Source organism: Manis pentadactyla, chromosome 3 (genome assembly GCF_030020395.1).
Source record: "Manis pentadactyla isolate mManPen7 chromosome 3, mManPen7.hap1, whole genome shotgun sequence".
NCBI classification, from domain to species: domain Eukaryota; kingdom Metazoa; phylum Chordata; class Mammalia; order Pholidota; family Manidae; genus Manis; species Manis pentadactyla.
The window spans coordinates 41803188-41820608 of NC_080021.1; positions in this window are offsets into that span (position 1 = coordinate 41803188).

The window sequence follows — 17421 nt, forward strand, 5'->3', positions numbered from 1 at the left end:
CTAACTAACTAGAGCTGAAAATCTTAGCAAAATACTTAGCAAAAAATGTTTAAATTACAGGATTAAATTTTGAGAAATTAGCATAAATAGCATAAATACTAAAAAACAAAACAAAAAAAAATTTCAAAGGTAGAGTCTCCTAGAACCTATTGATCACCCATTGTTCTCCTGTCCCTCTGGACATAGGAAAGAATGACGTTTCCCCACCGGCTCCAAGTTTGGAGGAGCCATGTGACTTGTTCTGGCCAATGAGCTGGCTGGAGGTTACGGGTCCTATTTGGGTCAGTGTGAGAAGCTGCCGCGTTCTCTTTCCCTGCTGTGGAAGAGCATATTGAGATGATGGTGCTGTGAGATTAAAGCAGCCTGGATCCCCGAGCTACCCCCATGGAGCACAGCTGCCCTGCAGTCTCCTGGATATGAAGCAGATTTTGTGTGTTGAAAAATCATTTGGATTTTTCAGCTCTAGTTAGAACAAGTGCAGTATGACGAAACTAGTTTCCTTTAGTAAAAACAAGAGCAAAGAAAACAAGAATCTCAAGAGGACTGCCCCTTTTCTCAGGAGACATGCTTCATGGGGCAGGCCTGGGAGGCCCATCTGAGGGGAGATGGGCAAGGGAGGAAGCGTTCCTAGCATCACGGGCTCCTCCTCTCCTATTGCCGAATCACGCTGCTCTCTACCGTAATAAACATTTTGGTTGGGTTATATCACAAGGTTTGAAGGGTTAGTTGTTTCCTATAGCAAAGTGTCTCTTATCTTGATTAATATAACAAATAATGTTTTTCTAATAATCATTGTACAATAACACCACACTAATTATTTTATATTAGATTAGTTTGGAATTTCAAAAATCTTCTGTCCTGTTTAGTCTGGAATGGGATGAATTCTCCTTTTACTGTATCTAAATAGGATTGTTGGAGAACATATTTCATTTATTTAAGCAAAACTTATGTGTCAGCAGGAGGCTTTTAAATATACCAAGATTCCAGGGTAAGGTTAAAAGCAGCCCCTCAAAATGAAAGTGGTCAGAATGGGAGGTAGATTCGATTCTCAGAGAATTATGGATGTGGGCAGGTCTATGAGTGGAAAACATCGATTTTTAGAAGGGGACAGAGATTGAGTGGTTGGGAAGAAGGAGGTAAGAGATGTCTGAAAGAAGAACTTTAAGTTTTTCTGTGTGATGTGGTGCCCAACCAAGAAAATCCTTGTTAAGTTAAGGTGTTTTAGTGAATATAGTGCCAACCAGTATAATAAATAAATGTATTGTGGCTCAAGCATAGTCTACTTCTTATTCACATAAAGTCTGAAATATTTATCCCAAAATGATGGGCAGTTCTACGAGATTCAGGGAACTGGTTCCCTCCCACTGTCCCTCCCACATCCTTCCAGTGTTGCAGGGCTTGTCTACATTCAGCCAGGAGAAGGGGAAGGTGGATGGAGTTGGATGTGGGGTGTTTTTATAGCCTAGGCTTTGAGATGGTACACATCAGACCCACTGGTACTTCACTGGTCAGAACCCAGTCACATGACCACTCCTAATTGCAAGGGAGACTGGGAAATGGATCTGGCTATGTTGCCAAGAAGAAAAAGAATCAAGTTTGGTGAAAACCTAGCTGGCTTATGTCACAAGTGGTCTCCATTCTTTCAAAGTTGGATTTGAGAATGCTTTTAGCATGTAGCCTCATGTAGAAAGAGCCATAAGTGGATGCAACTTTGTGCAGATTATATTTGGGGGATTCAGTGGGATTTTGCCAAAGCACAGTTTTCTGCTTCTCAGATTAAAATAATAGTCATAGATCTGAGCCACAGCTACCCCTGGGATTGCCAAAATATTACAATTATAATACAGACAAGTATAGGTGAATCAGGGACAAGCACTATAATACATGAAAGCCTGAGAGAAAATGTGGAACTTTGACATTAAAATTACAATTTTAGAGAACAGATTGTACCACATAGTGAATTAAATGAATCCAAGGTCCTGTGAATTGGTTAAATGGACGATGCCTACAAGAACTCCTTGAGATTGCAAATTGGACATTAGCATTTACTCCAATCCTCATTAAACCCAACTCTGTTTTAAGATATAAGAGACTTTTCTGCAAGGAGTGAGGAAGTCAATGATAAGTACAGTTGGACTAGTTCAAAGCTGTTGCCATGCTCTAGCTGAGACCAGCTTCCCTGGAGCATGACTGCTGCTGTGAGGCTTGCAATCAAGTTGGCTTTGAACAGTTTAGGCAAGCTGATTCCTACTAGAAACATAAGGAATTCACAGGAAGTTCCATGCAAGGAACGAGAGAAAAGGACTTTGCATTGTGTTAGCGGCTTTTTGGAAGGTTTCTGGGATGCCAAGCACTGACGGCAGAGAAAAGACATTATTAGATGAAGTGCCAAACAGCAGAGATTATTTGCAGTGCTCAAGCCACCAGGTGTTTGATTTGTGGCTGACCACCTCACTGCCCTAATGGAAGTAAAGGGTAAAGTGTTAGGAAGCCAGGATTTATATGTGGAGTTCATTGTTAGGGCTCCACTGCCAGCACAGGTGTTTTCCTCTGCTGCAGTAGGAGCTGCTACAGCAAGGCTTCCCCAAGGGAACCATGGAAGCTGGCTTGGATAATGAGAAGCACTTGCATCAATCCTTGCGGGAGAAAGATCAGCAACTTTTAGCAAATTGTGGCTGAACAATTTGTGATCTGTCTTAAACTTGGAGAGACTTTCTGAATTCTCTGTTGGAATGGCTAATCAAGTCTGAGGAACAAAAAATAAGGCAATATGGCACCTACTGGGAACAAGATGGGATTCAAACTAGGGAAGCCAGGATGTTCTGGGAGGCCAGTACACCTCACCGTGAGAAGCAAGATGGATGGAAGAGCACCTTCCCCAGTCCCATTTAAGGGACTCCAGATGCAGCCCCAGGCTTAAGTTGAAGAAAATACCACTGAAGTTGCTCCCATAGTGGTGATGTTGGTCATACAGAAGCACTTCTTAGGCCCCAGTGTGAGTGAGAGTTCCACCCCCAGGCTGCCCTGGACATGAGGGTGAATGACATTGTACTTTATTTGTGGCATGAAACATTTGAGCTTGTAATTGCAAGGAAATGTGGTCTGTGGTGACTGCTAAGTGTCAGAGACTCTGGTGGGAGAGGCTGGGTGGGTGGGCTCAGAGTTGATATAATCAATGGGGGTGGGGCAGGTTGCAGAGGCGGCATGCCCACCACCTCAAATCCCCGTGCCTCCAAATTGAATTGGGAAGGAGAAGAAGGCAGAATCTGGGTTGAATGAGGGGAGGCATTGCATGTGGGAGGGGACTCATTGGCCACAGATCAATATTTATATTCTGACTGTGACTGTGTACTCCTGAAAGGGAGTTAGGCAACGATTTGTTGGCTCTGGAAAAGTTGTAACAAAATGAAAGATTTTTTTTCTGCTGCACTCAAAGGGAGTGGAGTACGGGTTGGTGGCTTCTCATGAGAAAAACAGTTAGAATAATGCAAAGTCCTTGTGCCACCTAGTCTAGAAAATCCATCCTCAAATCTCCATTATTCCTCAAGGATTTAAAAGTTGAATGTTTATTTCTTTTGAGACTGTGAAATAGCAGAAAGGACAATGAGGACACTCAAATTTATGTGGGTTACCCCTATAAGCCACATAAAAATGGATGGGGTGATTAAAAGTAAGCTTCATCTAAGTATTGAAATTAATTGACCAAACTTCTCTGGGGGTGGTGGTGGATGCTTTGTTATTATATAATGAATAACATCTATTATATAATAAATTTTTATAAAAATCCTTTGTTATTTATAATAATGAAATATCACTGTGAAGACTCCGCTGTTGGAAATTATGTTCCCAGTTACAGGACCTTGAAATACATCAAGGCCCCTGCTGATCTGAGGATAAATGATTGAGTGAAAAAAGAAGCACTTAGAATCTACTACCCACCTCTCTTCCTCTTCCTAACACCTGCAGCATTTGTGGATGGTTTTGTCTCAGTGGTCATGTGTGTATGTGTGTGTATGTGGACAAGGAACTTATTGGACGTAAGGCAAGATGTAAGAGGGAGGGTAGTAAAGGACAAAAGTGGGGTCATATCATGGACACACTGAGTATTATTAATAAATTATACATTGTTGACAGAGGGAGAAATGTAAATGGTGTAGGTTTTCTATCAACTCTGTCATTCAGTGAGTGACAGTTTGTTCATTTATTTATCCATGTGTCCACCCATTCATACATGTATACCTAGTTCTCCAAGGAAAGTGAAGCAACCAAAATGTGTTCTATCCCAGTCCTCTTTTCTTCTCTTTATTCGACAAACATTTATTAAGATTCATGAGCAAGACAAGCAAGTAAAGGGTGGTGGGCAACACCGTAGATAATGTCCACATGCAGGCACATCCGGGGGGACCCCCAGTGAAAGGGCAAGTCCCACCCCTCTGTCCCATTATTTCTAGGGGATGGAGATGGGAGGACAGTGCTCACATGTCTCCACGTGTGTTTTTACCAGGAAGGTTAGTGTTTCAGCTGCTCCTTGGCCTATGGACTCTCCCAACTTTGACTGGCAGAGTTTGGGTCAGAGATTGCCTTTTAAGATCTTCCAAATCCATTTTAGCTGGCTGGTTTTTAATGCAGTAAGCACTGAGATATTCCATTATCTCTAGATCAGTAATTTTTAAATTTTCCCCTTTTCTAACAGCCCAAATTAGAAATAATGTGGAAAAACTTAGGAAACACAGGTGCAGAGAAAATAAATAAGACTGATTCAGTGGCTTTCTATCCTAAATTAAACCTGATTGTTGGGCCTCTGACTGGGGTCAGCTCTTCCTTTCCAGATACATGGCGCTCTCTGGCCAGGGAGGGGACCACTGAGGGTGGCGGAGAGGTGCAGGCTTTCCCTCCATTTCCTCCTGGCAGAGAAGGTGTAGAAGATGGTCCGAGCTTGAAGGCAGCTGTGAATGAGTCACCAAGGACTTAAAGCCAGGATAAGGCCCCAGAGCCATGCTGACCATATTTTTCAAGCCTTAAAATTGAAACACGTGGTTTGACACATAGATTATAATGGGACAGAATATCTGGAATCAGAAAATTCATGTTTCAGAGTGTTGCAGCTGAAACCAAAGGGGATTCAGAAGTTCCCTCTTGGTTGAACTGATGGTCTGAGCACCTGCTCACATAAAGTGACATGTCCTTGGCCTTTGTTGGCTGGAGAGCATGGGGGAAGATGGTGGCAGAGTTGCCTTGGGAACAAAGACAGTGAGAGACTGAGGCGTGGAGGACTCCCCGTGCACACAGGGGCTTAGAAAGCAAGCCATGGAGGCTACTTTCATGAGGAAGTTGAGGATGCTTTTCACACAAGCTGAGCTGCTTTGGGGCTGTCTTGCCAATGGGTTTCAGCCCCGGGCAAGTTCACTATGGATTCAGTGTGACTAAAGAAATTGACAGCAAAACGTTCTTGGGGTGAAAGTGTTATACCCAACTTTATTTCCAGGTGGCAGGTCAGTCACTAAAATCCCATTCACTCAGAGTGAGTCTGCATGCAGCAGGCCGGTCTCTGCCTCTGGGTCCCTCTGTCTGCACAGCCGTCCTCTGGGCCCCTCTGTCTGCACAGCCATCACACACAGCCGTCCTCTGGGCCTCTGTCCTCGGCGCTGCCACCACTCCAGCCTCTGCTCTTCTCCTGCAGCCTTGCAGCCCTGCCACCGTGTCATGCCCAGAGCACTGGGCGGAGCTCTTTATATCAAGTCAACAGCCATATATTGCCCACAGGTGTGCAGTGAGCTAGTCAACCAGGACCAGGTGACAATCCTGGCCACACAAACTCTCATTTTATCCACAGGGCTCACAAACAAAACATGAGAGATGCCATTCTTCTTTCTGGTGTGGAACCCAGCACTGCATCCCATGGGATGGTGACTTCAGATGCCCCAAGAGAGAGCACCTCCCTTTCACCTGAAATAACATTCCCCAAGGGGTACCATTAGGGGTGGATTCACAGAAAGCTTCTGCTAAGTGCATGGGGCCATGGGGCTTACCAGACAATTTAGGGATACTAGGTCATTGGTGAGAAAATAGAGGCAGTAGAGGAATACTAGGTTTATGAGGCTTAAAGAAGGCAAGCTGCATTATAGAAACAACAGAAAACCACAGAACAAAGGACATTTTCTTCCAAACAAAATTGGGTCATATGGTAGGAGACATAGGTGGATAATGGGATAGAGGATCTAAAATTGGGACTGGTCCAGAAAAATGGCCAGAGCAGTATCAGATTAACTTGATTGAAGGTTTCATTGATTAGATTCCTAAACTCTTGTTATTTATCCAGAGATTAGTGTGCTTATTTATCCAGCCTATTGTCTCAGCAGAATGGGAACTTACGGTTGATTTTATAAAACTAGCAGAAGCGTTGCCAGCCAGCCTCCGGCTTTGGATTTTTTTGTGATCTAACATTTTAAAGAGGTTGTGTCAGCGAGACCTATTTAGAATACAAATGATTGCCTAAACTCTCTTAAAGGCTTTAAGAATATATTTTAATCATTGAATCTTCCCCTAAGCCCAGCAGAGTTATTCATGAATAAATTGTTGTGCCTTCGAGTCAAGAGGAATTGGGCAGACTTGCTGAATTAATGAAGCTTTCTCTTTCTCTGGTCCTTCTCATGGCTGCATCAGCATGCATTTCCACCAGTTTTGTGAAATGTAGATGGAGGATAATTTTCCCCAAATCGATCTGTTCTACATCATTGAATTTCAGCTATTTGCATTTTATGCCAGAATCAAATTAAGCTTATTATTATTGTTGTGGAAAATAATTATAATGCTTTAATTGTCATGGCACTTGACAATTTAGAAAAATATTCACACATGTTATTTAATTCCATCCTCATATAACATGGATGACTAAGCAGAGTAAGAATTATCCAATGTATCTCCAACTCCAAACCGCCCCTCTTTTCCAGAGGGTAAACTGAGTTTCCTAAAAGTATGTAGCTTACCCACAGCAATATGGAGAGAAGCTGTGGAAGCAGGAATAGAAGCCAGGGTGAGTGGCCCTGCCCATCCTGAGGGCTGAGATCACAATCCCTGCCTTTGAAGTCTGTCATGCAGCTTTGGCCGTCTTTACCGCAGGCTCCCAGTGCGGGTGAGGATGTGTGGGTGCCGGCGCAGCTCGTGACATAAGGTGAGTGCATAGTGGCTCTCTTTTCCCTCCAAGCGATGGCAGTGCCATTTGGAGGTCCTGAAGCCCCCACCAGGACTGAGATGTGAGAGCATAAACTTTCTTCTCAACCAGCTGGGAGGCTAAGGGGCCAACAGTTACACCACATGCACACACACACTTGCACTAGAAAGAGCGCTCCTTCCCGAATTTCAGATCTACAGTAGGCTAAGGAAAAGATGCCTCTTTCCCATCTGCTACTGTTCTGGTCTCTAAAATCAGCTCCATAAATACTCCCCCCACCAAATATCCATTCTTATGCACCTTAGTAAGCTCAAATGGGCTAGGGTTCATAGGAGGATACCACTGGGGCCTCCTCCTCTGTGTTGGACTCCAGGGCTGAGACCAACCATTGTCTCTGCTCATCCAACTGTGCCTTCTTTATACATGGGGAATTCCAGGCTTAATTCTGGGTTTAAGCCATGTGAGAGAGGCATTCTCATTCATTTGTGGCAGGACATCTACATAAACTATGTCTCATTTACCCATTGGCAGGCTCCTCAGGAGAGTCAAAGTTCCCCCACCTGGTTTCAGTGAGGAATTACATTCAGGTGCAAGTCACAAAAGACTCAACTGGAGCCATTTTCACAAATAGCCTGGAGGCAGCTGTCTGGAGGCCCCAGTTCATAGCGCAAGGCTGGCTTCTGAGTGATTTTCTCAGTCTTTGTCTCATGCTTTTACTTCAGGGTCTCAAGAGGTTTGCTGTTCCTCCAGTCATGTGTCTATATCATCCAGAAGAAGAAAGAAAGAGGAAGGGCATTGCCAGCAAACTTACATACATCCCATTGGCCTATCCTGTGACTCTGCTGAAGGGCTCCTCCAGCTGTGGGAGCCTGCTCTGCCTGTGCACGGAGCAGGCGGGAAGAACACATGGCACCCCCGGCCCCGCCCCAGGGGCAGCCCTCAGCCGATCAATAACTGATAGGAATTGCTGGACCAGCTCCCTTGCCCCTGCGGAGGTGGTGGATAATTCCAGGACATTTGTTCTACACTATCTTCAGGAGTTCCAACTGGAATTAAGCTTCAGTTTTTCCCACTTGCTTGTTAATACACCTCTCATTGACTTACTTTCCCTTCCTTGCCCATTGGCCTACCGGTGCTCCCTGCTGGCTTCCCACTTAAACCCCTTGCACTGGAATAGCTCTCTCAGGGTCTGCATCTGCAGCAGAAACCAAACCAAAGTGATGTGGCACCCAGGATCAGAGACATCAAGCAAACTGTCCAGGGTTGCCACTGAATAAGTGGGCAGCCAGGATTCAAATCTGGAGCTTATGGATTCAGAGCCTGACTTCTTAACACCACCCGGAACTGTAAGTATCTCACAGCCCTGGCATCGAAGGGGAACTCCACCTTCAAGTTGGGGACTGCGAGTGCGGGCGTGGGGCTGGGGGCTGACTTGGCTGGCTTTGGCCTCCCTCAGGTGTCAACAGCTGTGGGAACAGCTGGGAGATAGACTGATAACTCCGTTTTTAATTCTCCTTCACAATTAGCTCAAGCTCATGAAAGCTGTCAAAGAAAGGTCAGGCCCTTCCTGGAGGCTGCTCCTCCTCTTCCGGGACTACGCCTCCCACTCAGGGTGTCCTTGGAGGGGACAGAGCAGATGCTGGTCTCCCAGGGCTCTGCTGGACAATGTGCTCATCAGGGAAGGCTGACAGAGAACATGCTCATGATCCTTCCCACGGGAGAGCAAGTCTCACCTGGCCAGGTCTCTCTTGGGCTGAGGGAACATGCACAGACTGCCCCCAAGGCACATCTTCCTCCCCCAGCTGCACAGATGCAGCCCTCACACCTCAGCATAAACATTCCTGGGGGCAGAGGGAAGCAGAGGACACATCATGAACTATAACACATGCTGACCTCCCTGGCGCCTGCCCCGACTCAGGATGGTAGGGCCATCTGGATCCAGCAGTCATGAAGGTGGAGGGGGCTCCTACCCAGCTCTGCCCTGCCCCTCCTGCAGGACCCAGGCCTTCCCCTCTTCTCAGAGACTCAGTGCCACCAGCAAACCAGCCAGCCTCAGGCCCCAGGGAGCTCTGATTCCTTTGGCTTTCTGAACCAGGAGACAGGAGTTTGTCAGGGCACTAGATCTGGCTTGAGATAAGCAGGACCAGGACAGTCTCTCCACAGTGGTATGTAGGTTTTGGAAAAGGATACAGGAGCCCATGGTTCAGTGGAAAGAGCACAGGCTTTAGGGTTAGATGGGCCTGGGTTCAGATCTCAGCTCTGCCTCTCAACCAAAGTCCCGTAGGAAAAAGAAGGTAATGGTAATGAGCCTGCACCTGAGAGTTTTCATAAGGATTAGGTGATGTCACATTTATGCAACTTCTACGTACATACCAGATACTAAATAAATGGTAGATATATTATGGATACTAATGATGTCTGGGGAAAATATACAACAGCAAGAATAGTGTGATCCCACTTGTATAAACTTGTGGTGTTTGTGGTTGTGGACTGTTGTGGGTATTGGGGCCCGACTGATAAGCAAGTTTATCAAAAGATTAATAGTCATTATCTATGGATAATGGGATTTAGGGGCAATTTTTACTTTATTTGTGTGCTCCTTGAATTGTTTTATTTTTTATGATGCACATGCACCTAAGGAAAATTTCCTGGCTGTGTGACCACAGTGGGTTCCAGAAAAGGCTGGATCCTTAATCCATTTGAATATGGAAGTTATGGAGTAGGTGCTTGAGGGAGCTGAATCACCCTTCATAGGGGGAGAAGAATGTGGGTTCCCAGAGCGACCTGAGAGGCAGGATGAGAATGGGGAGGGGTCTGGGGAAAGAGACACCAAGTTGACAGAAGCCTGCCTGTTTGGCAACATGACTAAATTTTCCATGAAGCCGACTACTCACTCAAATGCTTGGTGTGAGTGACTGTTGTGGGTATTGGGGCCCGACTTCATGTAAGAGTTAACACGGGGTAGGACAGAGGCAGCATCTGAGGACACATAACTCATCATGAACCATCCATTCCATTCTTCCAGAATCAGCAGAAATGTTGGGAAGTCTCAAGTTCCATGGAGCATAGAATTGCTCAGTCTTGAGCCAAATTGTGCTGGTGATCTATTGCTGCTCAACAAACCATCCCTCCCAAACTCAGTAGTGTAAAGCAACAACAGTCATTTACTTTTATCTCTCATGGTCTGGGGTTGAATGGGCTGAGCAGAGTGGGTCTTACCTGGGGTCCCTTCTGTAGTTGCATTCAGGTAGCGCTACAGCTAGAGTCACAGCAAAGCCCTCCGCACCCATGTGTTTGGCACCTGAGCTGAAGAGGCTCACAGTTGGGGCTGGGACAGCTGGGGCTTCTCGAGAATTTCTCTCAGTGGTCTCTCCACGTGGTGCCTCCAGCTGGGCATCTTCAGGGGGTCCAGACTTCTTATGTGGCTGTTCATGGCTCCAAAGGCATGTGTCCTGAGAGAGCAGCAGGTGGACCTGTATTGCCTTTCTGACCCAGTTTTGAAAGTCACCCATTGTATCAGTCAAAGCAGTCAAGAGGCCCACCCAGGTTCAAGGGGGAAGGACAGGCTCCATCTCTTGATGGAGGAGGGAGTTACAAGGTTCTAGGATGAACATGTGGGATTGGAAATATTGTTGTGGCCATTTTTGGAAACTACAGTCTGTCACCAAGACATATCACAGATGTTGAAGGGCTGGGCAGTCCCCAGCTGACACCTGAGTATCAGGAAAAAACAAAACTATTTTCTTCCCTTCTCTTTCTTTAAAGGCAGAATATTAACAGAGTAGACTTCAAATCAAATCTAATATCATTTAGAAGAGCATGGATAATGAATAGCGACTTTCAGTGTAGCACATTTACTGGAATTGGCTGTGAAAATCATAATGAAACTGAATGAGCCAGAGAGAAAAATGTTACTTTATTGTTCAAAACTCTTTCTGGATGGAGCTAGTAGTGCTGGAAATTGAGCGAGAAAAGCCTGGAAGAGGGCCCAAGGGGCAGAAGGGTCCGAGCTTGGCTGTGGTCAGGGAATGTGCGAGCAAGCATCCGAGAGACTGCTGAGGCAACAAGTTCAGGCGGAGCCTGGGCCGGGTGCTGGGGGAGGCGCGGAGGGACACCATGCTTAGCAGGGCAGGCGTCTCTTTCTTCTATATGTGGGTTGCCTTGGTGAGGATGCCCCACTCTGGGCTCCAGCAAGCCAGTCAAGGGCTTTTGGGGTTCAGCCTCTTCTTTCATCACCAGAGTCTCTGGACTTTGACCCAGTGACTAACGGCTTCCTGCAAATGAGGGCCCTTTAGGGCCGAAGAATCCCTCCTCTCTCATGTCTGCTGCTCATGGACTCAGCATATTGAGTCCCTACAGTCAGACCTGGAATCTCTGATCTGGAACCTGAAGGAGCCTCAGGGTCCTTCGAGTTTGGAAAGCTGCTCTCTCTGACCTGCAGATCCCGTGGGTGGGCATCAGCTTTCATGTTGAGAAGGATCCTGAGGTTGCATTTGGGCCCAGAGGGCAAGAGGGCCTACATCAGTTGGCAGTGGAAGGTGGCACGATGATACAAGTTCAGAAACCATTTCCTAATTGTTTTAGCTTAGGGCAGCAAGATACCTCTCCAAGCAGTTGACCGTCTATCTTTTCCTCCCAGATTTTCAGGGCTAGCATTCCATAGCCGCCTGTACCCATCCCTGCCTTCAGAAAGCCACACCCACATTTCCTGCAACCCCATTCTCTACTGATTCCAGTTGATGACATTTTGGTTCTGATTTCTGTTTAAAGAAGTTGTCCGTTGATCTTCTTTCATAGACCTTGATAATGTAAGCCTTCACAAGACCTTTGAGATCACCTAATTCCATCCCCTTCTTTTCCCAGTGAGGAAACAGGTCTAGAGAGGGAAAGAAGATTTGCCTCCCTCCCCACCAGCATCTCAGTCAGAGCTCACCAGGGGGCCCACTTGGGGCATGTGCAAGCTTCTGTCCCCATTGCCAATATCCCCCCTCCAAGTCCCTTCCCTGCGGCAGCCAGACAATGCCGAAGATCATGCCAAAGAGTGTCAACCAGGAACGTGTCTTCTTTTTTGAAATACGTTGTGGATCAGCAGGCAGGCCGCTCAAGCCCCTGGTGATACAGCTTGCTCAGAGTCTAGCACACAGTAACCCAGAAACATATGTGGTGAGCAATAACAGTCATAAATTTTATGAGATTATGTGTTCCTAATGTGAGAGTTCAGGCTGATCTGTTTGTTGAGCTATGCCAAGCTTCAGCATGATTCAATCAAGTTGTGCTTAATCTTCCCTATTTACTCTGGGTGAGAGAGAGTCACAGAGCATGTCTCTGGTATAGTCTGCTGAACTAATTTACCCAAAGGATTTTGATGGACTGGTGATTTGTTTTCTCTGTATGTCCAGAGTTTATTTACCCATATCATTAGATGGGGTCTGGATTATGTACAGTGAATATCCGTAGCTGTGCTGAGGACCAAGTCCTCTCTGGAGACCCCACTAGGGACAGAGAGCACCTTGGAGGTGGCCATGGTCCGTCCTGGCCAAATCCTGTCAAATGTTTGGTCACCTGTACATTAACTCACGGGATTTCACTTTGTGGCCTCTGTATCACAGAGAAAAGTACTGTAGCCAACTCCCTGTGTCTCTGACCTGGGCCGTGTGGATCTGGAATACTGTCATCTCATCCAAAGATGTAAAAGCCTGGAAAGCCTACCTGAGGCTGAGAGTGGCCCCAGCCGCCAAGCACCTCTGTCTCCCAGCACCTGTTCTGCAGCCCCCCGGGGGAAAGGGGAGCGCACTGAGGGACTGTGTCCTCAGTGCCTTCTAGTTGCTCTGTTGGATGTTACATCCCCTTGTATGGACAGCAGTGGAGACCAGTCTGCAGAGTAATTGTGATGGTTTGGGGACCCCCTGGCTTCCATGGATCAGGAGAAATGTGGGGTTTTGGCTTTCTAGACTTGAGGCTATATTAAGGTGAAAAGAGTTTCTCTTGATTTCTACTTTGATCAGGATGCCAACTGTCCAGCTTTGCTGGGGACCCCACGGGTTCCCAGGATGTTGGACTTTCAGTGCATAAACTGGGGAAGTACTGGGCAAGCAAAGACGAGTTGGCCACCCTAACTTTGACATCCTTTGACTTTGGAAGTTGGGCTTTAAGATGAAGCCAGAGTTTTGGTTTGGATGGGAGGGTGACTCTCCTTCCCAAGAAGCTTCTGCAAGTCCTCAGGCTCTGGGAAGACAGATTCCTCCTCCACCCCTGCCACTGTAAGAGGGAAAGTTGGGCTACCAGTCCTGCCCAGTTCCCCAGGAACACAATGCCCTTTGCCCTCTTCTGAGAGATGGCATCAGGTTTTCCTGCCAGCTGTGGGGCACTGACAGTCACTGGGCCCACCCTAAGACAGAAAAGTCCATGATCTGTCTGGGGAGACAGAGGAGCAGAAGCAACTGTTACTGGAAGGATGGTGTGACCCTGCTGAGGGGGCACGTTCTGAGGCTGGATGTCAACATTCCTGAAACCCTGATGATCTGATGCAGTTTCAAGCTGGCAACAGGTTTTGGATTTCTCTCTTGGGGGAAGAATTGTGTTTGTATGTGGGGGTTAAAAACTCAGAACACCATGGTAAGCCCTTTGGTTTAAGTCCTGGGTTATAACACCCAGATTCCATTGTCCCTTGTTTAAGAGTGTGGACTCTGGAGCCAGACTGCTGGGGTTAAGGTCCTCACCACTGTTTAATTTGGCCTTGGGTAGGTACTAGAACCTCTCTAGGCCTCAGTGTTCTAACCTGTACAGTGGGCACTCTGACAGGATGGGTATGAGGATTAAATTAATTAATGCACTCAGAGACCTTAGAATATGGCCTGGCACATCATAATTACTCAAGAAAAAGTTATTGTCTGTGGACTGGGAACGAAATGGCTGACTCAAGTATGTTCAGTTGCCTTGATAGTAGTGTACCAAGTTGTCTTGGTTGTCACCAGAATTGCAGCAGGAAGCTCTGCTCTAGGAACCGTAGTGGCTTGTCACCTCTGTCACTTCTGCACTTGTTGCTGCATCTCCCTGCATCCCTCCTTCTCACTTGCTGTCCTGGTCACTGCTTCCCAGGCGGTGTGTACAAGCTGCACTTCATGCGTTGAGTGTAGACTTACACCGAGGCTGTTGAGTTGGACAAAGTTTTACTGATAGCCTCAGTTGATAGAAGGTCCATGTAGAAAAGTTTTCTGACCACTAGCCAGCAGACATGAAAATTCGAATCTCAATGGCAAAGGCCCTTCAAGAGGGGCCTTCCTGATTGGTCTCCTGCCTGCCATGCTACAGGCAGACTCACCTCATCCCAGAGGATGGCTTCGACCCCTCTTCTTCCCCCAGTCCAGATTCCAACAACCTCTAGGCTCCAGCAGGAAGAAACTCACCTGCTTTTGCCTCATCTCCCAGTGAACACAACAGGCATCTGCAGACACACAACCTCTTGGGATGCTTTTTGGGGCAATATGTTGAATTTCAGCTCCTGTGTTATTTCAAGTATTGCACTAATTTTACTTAAAACATCTAGCCAAATTAGCCCTGAGCAAATAGATTTAACAGACTTTTTTGAAAGTTTACCTTTGGCTTGAATCTACAATTTATGTCTTTATTAATACAGCAACATTTTCTAAAAGAGAACTGCTTAGAGTCTCTAATTGAGTTTTTAGTGCCATCATGGCATAAACTCAACTTTCCCATCATGCATTTGACAGTTTCGAAGTCATGTTTGGTAAATGTGTTTTTAATACACAGCATTTCACTGAAGCTTAGAAAGCAGTTGTATAGATCCTGGATGGTATAAAAAAAACTCAGTGGTGTCAGAAAATATTTTTGCTGTACGATTCACTACCAAGATTAAAATATCCACAAGTCAAGGAATAGAAAATGCCCTAGAATTATTTCTTAGAATCATCTGTTTCAATCTGTCATGTTCTTCATGCATATTTGCAGTATTATAATATCCATGGCCCCTCAAATGATTTTATCCTTGATTGTTTTTGTAAGTGGTCTACTAACACTGTTTACAATCCTTCTCCAGTTGTGTCATCTGCTGGAAAAAATCCCCAAATGTGTTTACATATGGAAATATTGGCATTTTGGGTTTCCACCAGTCTAACAAAAATTATCTATTCCATATTCATCAGGGGTTGTGTCTCAAATCCTACATCAAGGTTTGTAGCCAAAATAAAGAGTAATATTTAGCTCTTCTTACCTTATTCAGACTGACTTCATTCATTGCATCTGCTACAATTTTAATTACTTAGTGTTGTATTTCATCTCCTAAATAGGTGTAATATTATTTGGTGTGAATATTTAAATTATATGTAAGTGTTCTGCCATAATATTATCAAATTTTGCTCTGACCTCTGCCAAATGGATAAAATTCCCATTATCATGTTCATGCTCATAAAGTTTCTTGGATGCTCCTCTGAACACTAGAACTTGCTTGCCAAAAATTAAACCATGTATAATCTACATTCAACAACAGCACATTTTTCCCCTCATTTTTGTAATTTATTCACAGCATTGATAATTTTTTCTTTAATCAGATTTTTGAAATTTCAGCTTTTCAATACTATTAGTCAGACTAGGTCAGGGAATGCTTTGGGTACAAACAATGCCAAGACTTCAGTGGCTTGATACAACCAAAGTTGATTTTGCATTCAGACAATACCCACTGCAGGTCTGGGTGACTTCTAGGGCAGATGCCCTCCATTGGGTGACTCAGTGATCCAAGAAGAGATGCCACATTCCTGCAGCTTTACTACTGGGACACACAGCCTCCTCAGTCAGTGTAGCAGGTGAGAATGATGGAGGAACTTAGACCAACAATCAAATGCTTCAGTTCAGAAATGACAGCATCCCTGCTGTTCCGGGCCCATTGTCTTGGCCTAGTCACATGGCTGACCCTGACTGCAAGAACTGCAGAGGTGTGTAATTCCTACACTTTCCTGGAAAGAGAAGAGAACCAAATGTGAGTAAGCATCAAACTTCTTTGCCACAGTAACTTAATATTTGCTGTTGTGCACTTAATTCTATTCATGTTTACAAAGAGTATGTGATAAATGCTGCCAGTCTTTGCACCCATTTCTTTTTCATTCTTAACTATCTTCAAAGAATTGGCAGTATAGACAAAAATACAGAACCCTTTGAAGAAGAATAAAGTAAACATGATCTAGTGATTTTTTTTCACCATTTGGAAGAATTCATGTGTAGTAAGTTTATGAAAATGTCCTAATTCTTGTGTCTTTTGGGAAGTTAACATCTCTTATTTGATATTTTTTAAAAAGTTCAACAAACATACCCTTGTATGTAACATTCAAATTTTGTGGTCTCTCTGGCTTCCACAATATCCCCTCTGTAAGCCCTCCAGCCCTCCTGGGGTTAGAATTGGAATAAGAAATTTTTCCAGTTTCTTCCTGGTCTGGTTACTCTTGTTATGCTGAGCTGGTGTGAGGCAGTGCTGAGACAGAAGTAATGTCCCCAAAGGCACAATCTTGTACTGCTGCTAACAGCCATACCCATCTTTTTCTGTCTCTGTCTACTAGCTACCATTAAAACCTTGCACTCCCAGTATCCCAAGGAATAGCTCTTTTAGTGCTTAGCTTATGCATTGGTTAGCTAGTACAAGGTAATATACTACCCCAAAATAAAAAGTGGCCTGTAAAACAATAAGCACTTCTTTTGCTCATGATTCTATAGGATGATAATTTGGCCTGGAATTAAATGGACAAATCTCTGGTCTTGGCTGGGTTTCCTCTCATGACTACAGCTAGCTATGGATCAACTTTGTTGGTCTTGACTGGACTCTTTTACATGTCTAGGGTCTTGGTTGGGATAGCTGGACTAACTCTAGTCCACATGGTCTCTTTGTATCCTCCAGCAGGCTAGCAAGGGCTTATTTATGTGGGTGAGGCAGGTGTACCAAGAGAAAGAGCAGGAGTGTGTAAGGCCTCCTAAGGTCTGGGCTCAGAACTGGCAAATGTCTTTTATATTATATTCTATTAGCCAAAGAAAGTTACAGGATCATCCCAAAATCAAGGAGGTAAGATATAGACTCCACCTCTTGATGGGAGAAACAACAAAATCACCTTGCTTAGGGTATGGATACAGAGAGGAGTAAAAGACTGCTGCCACATTTATAACATTCCACAGACTTCCCTTGGAGTTGAGGTGGAGTCCATGGCAAATGGACCACAGGAAATTTGAATGACAGGCCCAGACTCATTCAG